This window comes from Cupressus sempervirens, chromosome 4 (assembly GCF_028749045.1).
Source record: "Cupressus sempervirens isolate cs-2001-9-10 chromosome 4, ASM2874904v1, whole genome shotgun sequence".
NCBI lineage: Eukaryota > Viridiplantae > Streptophyta > Pinopsida > Cupressales > Cupressaceae > Cupressus > Cupressus sempervirens.
The window spans coordinates 458,086,095-458,097,456 of record NC_143121.1 but is presented as its reverse complement, the minus strand read 5'-3'; positions in this window follow the sequence as shown (position 1 = coordinate 458,097,456).

Genomic DNA, 11,362 nt, shown 5'->3' with positions numbered 1-11,362 from the left:
CTGACATGGCATCATCTTCAACCAGTTCCAGCTGATGAGCCAACTCCAAGGATGGGAACTCCAATGAGATTGGGAGTCTAGCTTCCCTACCATATACTAGCACAAAAGGTGAATTCCCAATAGATCTCTTGGGTGTTATCCTATCATCCCACAGAGCAGTCCTTAATTTCTTGTGCCAAGTCCTCTGATTGTCTTCTATTGTCCTCTTCATAATTCTGATCAGATTCTTGTTGGAAGATTCAGCCAAACCATTACCCTAAGGATAGTAGTTTGATGATGTGCTCAGGTAGATATTGTGATTCATGGCCCATGCACAAATTTGGGTTCCAACAAAAGACTTGGCATTATCTGAGATGATAGTAGAAGGAGCACCAAATCTAGATACAATTCCATCAAGGAATTCAACAACTGATGGCTTTGTGGCATCCTTCAAGGCAACTGCCTCTGTCCACCTAGTGAACTAATCAGTAGCAGCCAAGATCCATTTATGACCTGCACTAGATGGAGGATTAATGGGGCCTATAAAATCCAACCCCCACTGAGTGAAGGGCTGATCCACCTGAATAGGATGAAGAGGAAGAGCTGCAAGTCTCTGTTTGCCTGAGAAAAAAGCACATTTCTCACATTTCCTCACATACCTGTAACAATCATGGAACAGAGATGGCCAATAATATCCAACCCTCATGATCTTCATAGCGGTTGTTCTTGCAGAGAAGTGGCCGCCATCAGGGCCATCATGGAGTTCTCTAATCACCCTTTCAGCCTGATCCTCTTCAACACACCTCAACAGGGTCCCATTAAAATCCCTCCTGAATAGGATATCGTCAATCACAACATAGGGAATGGATTGTAGTCTATATTGTCTTCTTTTAGTTCTGTCCAGTCCCTGAGGGTATCCATTCCCTAATAAGAAATTCTTCATGTCATTTATCCAGCTCCTTGGACCGTCAGCGTACCTTTCCTCCTGCTGCTCTGCTATCACCATGGCAACTTCTTCATCTGAGTTCTGATATGATAACATTTCTTTACACAATCCTCTTCCTCTTACCAATTTGGTAATCTGAATGTCAACATCATATTCCATTACCCTAGTGATCCATCCAGCTCTCTTCTCACTGACATCTTTGTTTAACAGGAAGTCTTTTACACTTGCATGGGGTACCAACAAATGGATCTTATTATGGGATAAGAGGTGTCTGAACTTCTTCAAGGCTCTAATGACTGCAAGGGCTTGCTTCTCAACAAAGCTATACTTATCTTCATATTCCTTAAGTCCTTCACTAAAGAAGGCTATGGGCTGCTCCTCATTCTTGTCATTTGTTTGGGTCAAGACAGCAGAGATACTTGACTCACCACCTGAGGTGTAGAGGATGAAATCTTTCTCAAATTTTGGGTTCATGAGGGTAGGGGTTGATGCTATGGCTGCCTTGATCTTTTCAAAACTCTCCATCCCCTCCTTGGTCCATGAGAAGACCATATCTTTCTTGAGCATGGCTGTAAGGGGTTTCACCATGGTGGCAAGATTGGGAATAAACCTTCTTACAAAATTTATCCTACCAAGGAAACTTTGTAGCCCTTTCTTGTGTTTAGGGAGAGGAAGGGCAAGTATTGCTTTTGTTCTTTCTGGATCAACAGTCAATCCATCCTTAGATACAATGTGTCCCAATAGTTTTCCCTGGTTTGTAGCAAGGACACATTTGGCTGGGTTGAGAGATACCCCAAACTCTCTACATCTTAGAAATACCTATCTCAAATGATCAAGATGATCCTCCACATTCTTGGAATACACAGTTATATCATCAAGGTATACCAAGACAAACTTGTCAATTAATCTTCTGAAAGCTACCTCCATTGCCTTTTGGAATGTGGCACCTGCATTTGTTAATCCAAATGGCATTTTGCAATAAGCATAGGTGCCCCATTTAGTAGTAAATGCTATCTTGTATCTATCAGACTCTTTAACCAGCACTTGGTTATAACCAGAAAACCCATCAAGAAAAGAGAATCTCCTTGACCCATTGACCTTGGACAGAATTTGCTCCATAGAAGGGAGAGGATGGTGATCTTTAAGGGAAGCCTGATTGAGATCCCTAAAGTCCACACACAATCTGATTTCTCCATTCTTCTTCCTCACAGGGACAAGGTTAGCTACCCATGATGAGTGTTTGATGGGAAAAATTATGTTAGCCTCAATCAGTTTGGATAGTTCTTTCCTCATTAAAGGTTCAATCTTGGGATTCACTGGCCTCTATTTTTGCCTTACTGGTTTGACCCTATCAATTAAATCTATGGTATGCTGAAACAAACTAGGGTCGAACCCCTTTAAATCATCATATGTCCAAGCAAATACATCACTAAATTCTTGACATAGATGAATGAAATCTTCTTGCTCAGCTTTAGAACATACCTTCCCCATTTTAAGAGATTTTCCATCAGCAATAGTAACTGGGGCATGGTCATCCTTTTCTGCAGCTAAATTCATCCCTTTGCCTCTTGTTTGATCATCAGGGTTAAAGACGCCTTCCAAGGTAATGAGACCCTTGGGCAGCTTGTTGGAACTGAGATGAATGATCTGATCACCATATTGATCTTGTAGTCTTAGCTGATTTCTCCCTGAAAATTCTGCTTCATTCTGCAAGAAGCTCACAATTTGCTCATCAGACTCGAACACTTGCCAATGAGTATTATTATCAAGAACGGCAAGCCTCACCACTACCCTTATTTGTTGTTTCTTTTCTTCCTCAAGATTCCCTGGCACATCATAAGATGCACCCACTACTGCAAGCCTGTTAGCATGTTTATTTTCTTTCCTAGGAATGCTCTGAATGTTAAATGCATTGAAACCCTCATGCAAATCCCAGACTCTATGTTTATAAGACTTGAGCAGGCCATTTTTGGTGATATTCTAATTTCTCACTTGGTTCACTACCAACTCACTGTCCCCATATACTTTCAAGGCCTGAATTCCCCTCTTTTGGGCAAGTAGGAGACCTTGGATCAAGGATTCATACTCGGCCACATTATTGGTACAACTGAATTGGAACCTAAAAGAGAAGTAGTATCTTATTTGTGTAGGAGAGATCAACATAACACCAGCCCCTGGTCCATTTCTATTCCTTGAGCCATCAAAGTACATACTCTATACTCCATTTATGTCGTCATTAGTCCTAACAAGGTCAGGAACTTGAACCTCTTTCTCTATTATGTAATATGTACTAAGGCCTGTCTCAAGGGTTTCTGACATAGGTTCAAACTAACATGTATTTGCCCACTCATCCAAGAAGAAATCAGGAATCTCTGCTATGGAAGTGACAGGCTTGTTTACTATGTTATTTTCGTTCACCTCTAGGATAGGGCAATTCATATTGATGAAGTTGGGAGTGTAGGGTTTAGTGTGATGAAGGGCTTGAGGTTCTGCTCTTATTGAAGCATTGGCCCCATATCTGGTCTCAAATGACATGTAAGACCAATCAACAGATATGAATACACCAATTTGAGCAGTGAAGTCTCTCAAAAGACAGATGGAAAAATAGGGCTTAACCTCAGCAACAGATATGTCTTGAATCATAGTACAACCAGGGCATGCATGTAGGGCCATTTCCACACTTCTAAGGATGCCTACGGTTTTGACAGTACTCCCATCTAGTTGTAACACATCCCTAACAATGGGCTCATATTTCATCCCTAAAGCATCAACAACACACCTAGGCATTACTGAGCTGCTAGCCCCTGAATCTATCATACAATTATGGACTAATTTTCCCCCTATAATCAGAGAAACATAAAATGGAGGAGGTCTAACCTTTTTATTTGCCTCCACATCTCCTGCTGGTTGTACTAAACTAGTGGTACTCTCCATGGTAGATGACTGATCCTTGGGCTCAATCCTTTCCAATTCTTGCTGCAGCATCTTCCTCTACATTGGTATGGTAGCAACAGCATCCCACATGGAAATTTTTACATTGGTCTTCTTCATTTGCTCTACCACACTTAATGGGGCACTAGGGATTTTGGTAGAAACTTTGGGGGCTGCACTTACAAGAGGTTGAGATGGGGCAACAAAAGGATCACTTGCGTCCTCATTTCTCGGACCTTGCTTTTGCTGTTGTGAAGTGTTTGTCTGCTCATTTGCTGTTTGTGTGTTAGGTATAACACCTGAAGTTGAGGCCTACTTAGGAGAAGGAGGAGCAGCATGTTCCATAGCTCTCTTCTTGCTTCTTGTGTTATGAGAAACGGAGTCCTAGTTTACATTACAATGTTCCTCCATCTGGTGATTCATAAAAGAGCAATCACCCTGCCTCTGAACATATGAGGCCTCCTTGGGATGATCTTCTTTGTGTGATTGCTTTGCTGTGGACTCCTGGATAGTTAGGGCCAAATAAGATTCTGCTTTCTGACATAGGTAGTAGGTATAAGAATAGTTACATGAGGGACAAAAATCTTGGTCTTGGGCCAAGTTATTTTGAGGGACTATAGCTCTGTTCTGATTTGAGCTTGAAGCAGAAGCATGACTATTCTGCCTATTCTGATCAAAAGAGCTATTCCACTGATTAGGAGGCCTACCACCACTTGGAGCCTGATATTGCAATTGGGAGGCTTGCCACCTTGGGCCTGCTGTCTTTCTAAGGCCACCACCTTGTTACTCATCTTTTGTATTAGAGAAAAACTATCCTCTAGTCTCTTCCCTTGGTCCTTCAACTCCCTCCCCTGCTCTTGTAATTTTTTATCCAGGGTCTTTTCTCTTTTATCTGCGTTCAGTACTAGACCTTGGAGCATTTCCTTGAGTTCATCTATTCCGTTTGAGAATGTGGAAGCTTGGGGAACTGGAGTAAGGGCTTGCGATGTAGAAATTGTAGGGAGAGGGGCTATTGCTGGTTGGTGGTTGGGAACATTAGGAAAGAAAGGCATAGGAGGCCTTGGAGCCAACTTTCCTCCTTGTATTAGAATGTTCTCAGCTTTTATGGCTGTCTCATAAGCATTAGGTAATGTATCTCCTCCCATAGTTTGGATTGTGGTGGCAATATCACTGTTAAAAGCTCTAAGGTAATGCAAGAAGGCATTACCAGGGGTAGGTTTCACTATAGTAGGTATTCTATCCCATGTCTTTTGGAATCTGTAATTAAAATCAATCATACATTCATGGGGGGCTCTTTTTATTGTAGTCAGCTGCTCTAATAGTGACAAATGGTCACTCTTATCCTCAAAATGTTTGCATAATCCTGCTCCTAGTCCATCCCAATCAGTTATGGAACCATGAGCTAAGCCTCTATACCACTGTAATGCTTTTCCTTTTAAAGATGAGGCTAGAAGTTTGACGGCAACATCATCTTCTGTAATACCATGAATATTGCAGACATTCGCTACCTCTTGGATATGCTCTAGGGGGGAAATAGAAGTTTCACCAGTAAAATCAGGTATGATTTTTAGTGCAGCTACTGGTATATCATGTCTTTGGGCTAACAACAGAGGACTTCCACCATTAAAGGTGGCAAAAGGATGAACTCTTGGCTGTGCCATATAAACAAGTGTTCTATTGATGAGTGCTGATGGCAATCTAGGCTGAGTTCGGACAGTAGGAGGAGTAGAGACAGATCTCACAGGTATATTGATTGTTACACCACTCTAACTGGTGATAATGAAGCTCTAGCCCTCCTTCTTCTAGGACTTGAAAGTGAGAGTTCTTGATATTGAAAATTACCTCTAGAAGACGCCCTTGTTTCAGCTCTGGGCATGAATTTCTGCAACTTTGGCCTAAAACTAGATTTGTTGATGCTCAGAGTCGCCAAGTACTTGATGAATCAGCCTCTTGAAGGCTTGAATACTGAAGCCAACACTACTTCTTCAGCATTAATCTCAAAAACTCTTTCTTCTTTTGACACTAGTAGACATGAAATCTCCTGATATATGTCCCACCGGGCGTGCCAAAAATTGTTGTCACTTAGGTTTGCACCCTTGTCCAAGGCCTATGCGCGAGGACAACCTAGTGAAACATGGAAACAACCTCCAAGCTGTGGGACTTGAACTACGAGGTTGAGTCTCCGGAGAAGGCCAGCTTCCTCTTACTGTCAAGGTGCACCTATCTATTCTCAGAAGGGAAAGGGAGAAAAAGAGTGTTAAAGCAAATCTACCTAGTCTAATCTAAGGCGGTGATGCACCAAAACAAAGTGTTCAGACTCATTCCTGTCCATATATATACTACAAAACCAGAACAACACACAAAAGTCATACACATCCAGACTTATATCGATCAATAATCACATACAGATAAGAAAAAACCAACTGAATGACACTAGGAAAAGGAGATTTCACTTATGTATTATCCAATAGGCCAAAGATAGATACAATATGCAGATCATTGATCTCAACAATACACCAATGGGAGGCAAAGTGATGCACATTCACACTGATGGCTGAAAGAGATGATACAGGCTATTACATGGCTCAGAGACAAAGGGGTTTTACACTGCAAGTCTGCAAGCAGTAGCAGAGAAAATAAAAAAGAATCGACCTTGAGAACAGATCACAAAATTTCCTTTATAGATCAGGCATAACTGAAGATTTCCGCGTTACATTCACTTCTTACCTACTGGCATTAACTTCCCATCTTGAGAATCCAATCGGGGATCTGATTGAAATCCTGGCCTGCATACCAAGAAAAATTTCTTTCTAAGAGAGCCTGGAGAAGATAGAAACGGCGCCACAACATTCCCTGACATGGTAGATGGATCGACCGGATGGGTGGAGTGTCCTTATGTCCTGTATTAATTCCTGGTAGGTTAGAAATGATCGCGAAGATTAGTTCGCAAGATACGTTGATCATCTCTGCATCTTGGTTCATGAATCATCCTAGCCTATCAGTCGACCCGATTTCTTATATGCCGACTAGGCCACGTAGGCCAACCGTAATCCTTTGTTTTGCCACCTGGAGAGTCCTTCCGCGGTTGACTGTCTTCATCAAACTAACTACGTCACCCTACCATCTAACTGCTGGCCGTTAGCTAATCGCCACGTCAAAAATCAGACCTGTGAGGACACATGTCAATCGGGCGCGATGTCGCCATGGTAAAAATCTTGCAGCTTCACTAAGGTGACATGGTGCCTACTGTTGATCTTTTCTCATCCGATGATCACGAAGATTCATCTTGACCTCCTGTAACCCTCTGTTTCTATTGATTCGCCAGACCCGCTAATACGTGGCGTCCTCCTGTTGGTTTTTTGGTCATCCCATCCTAACTGCTTCTGATGGCATGAAATGCAGCCCTGCCAGGACACGTGGCGCACGAGCGCTATGTCGCTGATGCTAAAGTCCGAGCAGTTCCCGATGGCGAGATAGCACCAGCCGTAGATCTTTACAGATCTGACAATTAGAGCGACATCGTACTTCACTCATCATCCCTTCTGAAAACTACTGGGCCCGTGGTACACCGTGTCCTGACATATACACATGGCATCATCTGATTGGTGAACCCGAGACTTGATCCATAGAATGGCCACGCAGCGGATGGGCGCTATGTCGCCATGATAACATCTGCGCATCTCTGCCATAGAAGAATGCACCATCCGTTGATGCAATCAAATCTGACGGTGGAGATCATAAATCTTGACTGCGCCAACCGTATTAATAGAGACTCCAGCCTGGTTACACGCGGCGGTTCCTTACTGGCCTAGCAGAACACCACCAGGCAATCTTGCGACCTGGCCTCACAGGGTGACCACGTGTCGACCAGGTGCCATGTCACTATGAAAAAATCAAGGCTAAATTCCCATAGCGCCATAGCGCCCAACCGATGACATGTCCCTATCTGTGCGTGGTTCCTTTTGATTTGCTGCCGTGGCACCGGGCTCCGTCAACTAGACAGATGAGGTACATAATGGGGCCCAATATTTTGTCTGAAGCTCTCGCTGTTTATTTTCTCTGGCCCGCCAAAATTTACCCGAACGTCGCAACATTTTTTCAGCAACGTGACCCGCCTGCTGACGTGAGCATCTCCACCGGGCGCTATGTCACCATGGAGATTTTTCGGTTGGCGTGCGATAGCACCATAGCGCCAAAAAACTTTCCCGACCCGCCCTCCATTGTAGCCCAACCACCAAGCCCACCAAACACGTGTTAATCGAGCGCGATGTCGCTAATACTATCTCCCATGCAACTTTCGATGACGAGATCACGCCGACCGTTGATCCATCTAAAATCTGACGGAAGAGAAACTTTGGCGGGTCGGGGCATTAAAATAACAATTTTTTAGGCTAACCGTTGAACAAGCCGTGGATTTGAATTTGATTCTTTGGTGGTAAAACTAGAGGTAACAATAACATATGTCCCTAGGGGTCCTAGGACTCCTAGAGACATATTAGAATGCTTCTTATGGGTCGAATGGGGTCATAGGGTGATCTATGATCGCTTTCAACCCATTACGTGATGACATATGTCCCTAAAGGTCCTAGGACCCCTAGGAACATATTAGAATGCTTCCTGTGGGTTGAAGAGGATCATAGGGTGACCTATGACCCTTTTCAACTCATTAAATGATGACATATTTTCCTAGGGGTCGTAGGACCCCTAAAGACATTATAATGCTTCATATGGGTCAAAGGGGGTCATAGGTTGACCTATGATCCCCATCGACCCATTACATGACTACATATGTCCCTAGGGGTCCTAGGACCCTTAGGGACATATTAGAATCTTTCCTATGGGTTGAAGCGGGTCATAGGTTGACTTATGACCCTTGTCAACCCATTACATGATGACATATGTTAGAATCTTTCCTATGGGTCAATGGGGGTCATAGGTTGACCTATAACCCACTTCGACCCATTAAATGATAACATATGTCCTTAGGGAACCTAGGACATATAGGGACATGTTAGAATCCTTCATATGGGTTAAAGGTGATCATGGGATGACCGATAACCCCCTTTGACCCATTACATGATGACATATGTTCCTAGGGGTCCTAGGACCCCCAGAGACATGTTAGCATCCTTCATATAGGTCAAAGGGTGTCATGGGGTGATCGATGATCCCCTTCGACCCATTACATCATGACATATGTCCCTAGGGGTCCTAGGACCCCTAGGGATGTATTAAAATCCTTCGTATGGGTCAAAGGGGGTCATAGGTCAACCTACGACCCACTACGACCCATTGAATGGTGACATATGTGACATGTTAGAATACTTCATATGGGTCAAAGTGGGTCATTGGGTGACTTATCACCCTCTACAACCCATTACATGATGACATACGTCTCTAGGATTTCTAAGATCCCTTGTGACATATTAGAATGCTTCATATGGGTCGAAGGGGACCTATGACCCTCTTAGACCCATTACATGATGACATATGTTCATAGTTCTCCTAAGACCCCTAAGGACATATTAGAATGCTTCTTATGGGTCGAAGGTGGTCTTAGGGTGACCTATGACCCCCTTCGACCCATTGCATCAGGACATATGTCCCTAGGGGTCCTAAGAACCTTAGGGACATATTAAAATCCTTCATATGGGTCGAGGGGGGTCATGAGATGAATGATGACCCCATTCAACCTAATTAAAGGGTCCTTAGGGGTCCTAGGACCCCTAGGCACATGTTAGAATCTTTCATATGGGGCGAAGGGTGTCATGGGTTGACTTATGACCCACTTCTACCCATTCGATGATGACATATGTCCCTAGGTGTCCTAGGACACCTAGGAACATGTTAGAATCTTTGATATGGGTCGAAGGGAGTCATGCGGTGACCTATGACCTTCTTGAACCCATTACATGATGACATATTTTCCAAGGGGTCCTAGGAACCCTAGGGAAATGTTAGAATCCTTCATATAGGTCAAAGGGGGTCATAGGTTGACCTATGACCTTGTTCGATGGATTACATGAGGAAATATGTCCCAAGGGGTCTAAGGACCCCTAGGGACATATTAGAATCCTTTTTAGGGGTCGAAACGATTCATAGGTTGACATATGACCATGTTGGACCCATTACATGATGACATATGTCCCTAGGGGTCCTAGGACCCTTAGGCACATATTAGAATCCTTGTTATGGGGCGAAGTGGGTCACCTATGACCCCATTAGACCCATTACATAATGACATATGTTAGAATCCTTCCTATAGGTCGAAGGGTGTCATAGGTTGACCTATGACCCCCTTCGACTCATTACATGATGACATATGTCTCTAGGGGTTCTAGGACCTCTAGGGACATATTAAAATGATTCATATGTGTTGAATGGGGTCATGGGGTGACTGATGACCCCTGTCAACTCAATACGTGTTGACATATGTCTGCAGGGGTCCTAAGGCCCTTAGGGACATATTATAATCCTTCGTATAGCTCAAAGGGGGTCATAGGTTGACTTATAACCAATTTTAACTCAGAAAATGATGACATATGTCTGTAGGGTTCCTAAGAACCCTAGGACATGTTAGAATCTTTCATATGCATCGAAGGAGGTCATGGGGTGAACTATGACCTCCTTCAACACATTACAATATGACATATGTCCCTAGGGGTCCTAGGAACCCTAGGGTCATATTAGAATGCTTATTCTGGATCATTGAGGGTGACCCATTACATCTGGACATATGTCCATAGGGGTCCTAAGACCCCTAGGGATATATTAGAATCCTTCCTAGGGGTCGAAGGGGGTAATAGGTTAACCTATGACCCCATTTGACCCATTACATGATGAAATATGTCCCTAGGGGTCTTAGGACCCCTAGGGACTTATTAGAATCCGTCCTGTGGGTTGAAGGGACCTATGACCTCCTTCGACCCATTACATGATGACATATGTTAGAATATGTCATATTGATTGAAGGAGTTCATAGGTTGACCTATGACACCCTTCGACCCATTATATGACTACATATGTCCTTAGGGGTTCTAAGACCCCTAGGGACATGTTAGAATCCTTCATATGAGTTGAAGGAGGTCATGGAGTGACCGATGACTCCATTCGATACATTACATGATGACATATGTCTCTAGGGGTCCTAGGGCCCTTTATTACATAGTAGAATGTCTTATATGGGTTGAAAGGGATCATAGGGTGACCTATGACCCCCTTTGACCCATTACATGATGACATATGTCCCTAGGGGTCCTAGGACTCCTAGGGACATATTAAAATGCTTTTTATGGGTTGAAGGTGGTCATAGGGTGACCTATCACAGTCTTCGATCCATTACATAAGGACATATGTCCATACGCATCATAGGACCTCTAGTGAGATATTTGAATACGTCCTATGAGTTAAAGGGTGTGATAGGGCGACCTATAACCTCCTTCGACCCATTAAATGATGACATATTTTTTTGAGGGTCCTAGTCCTCTAGGAACATATTAGAATGCT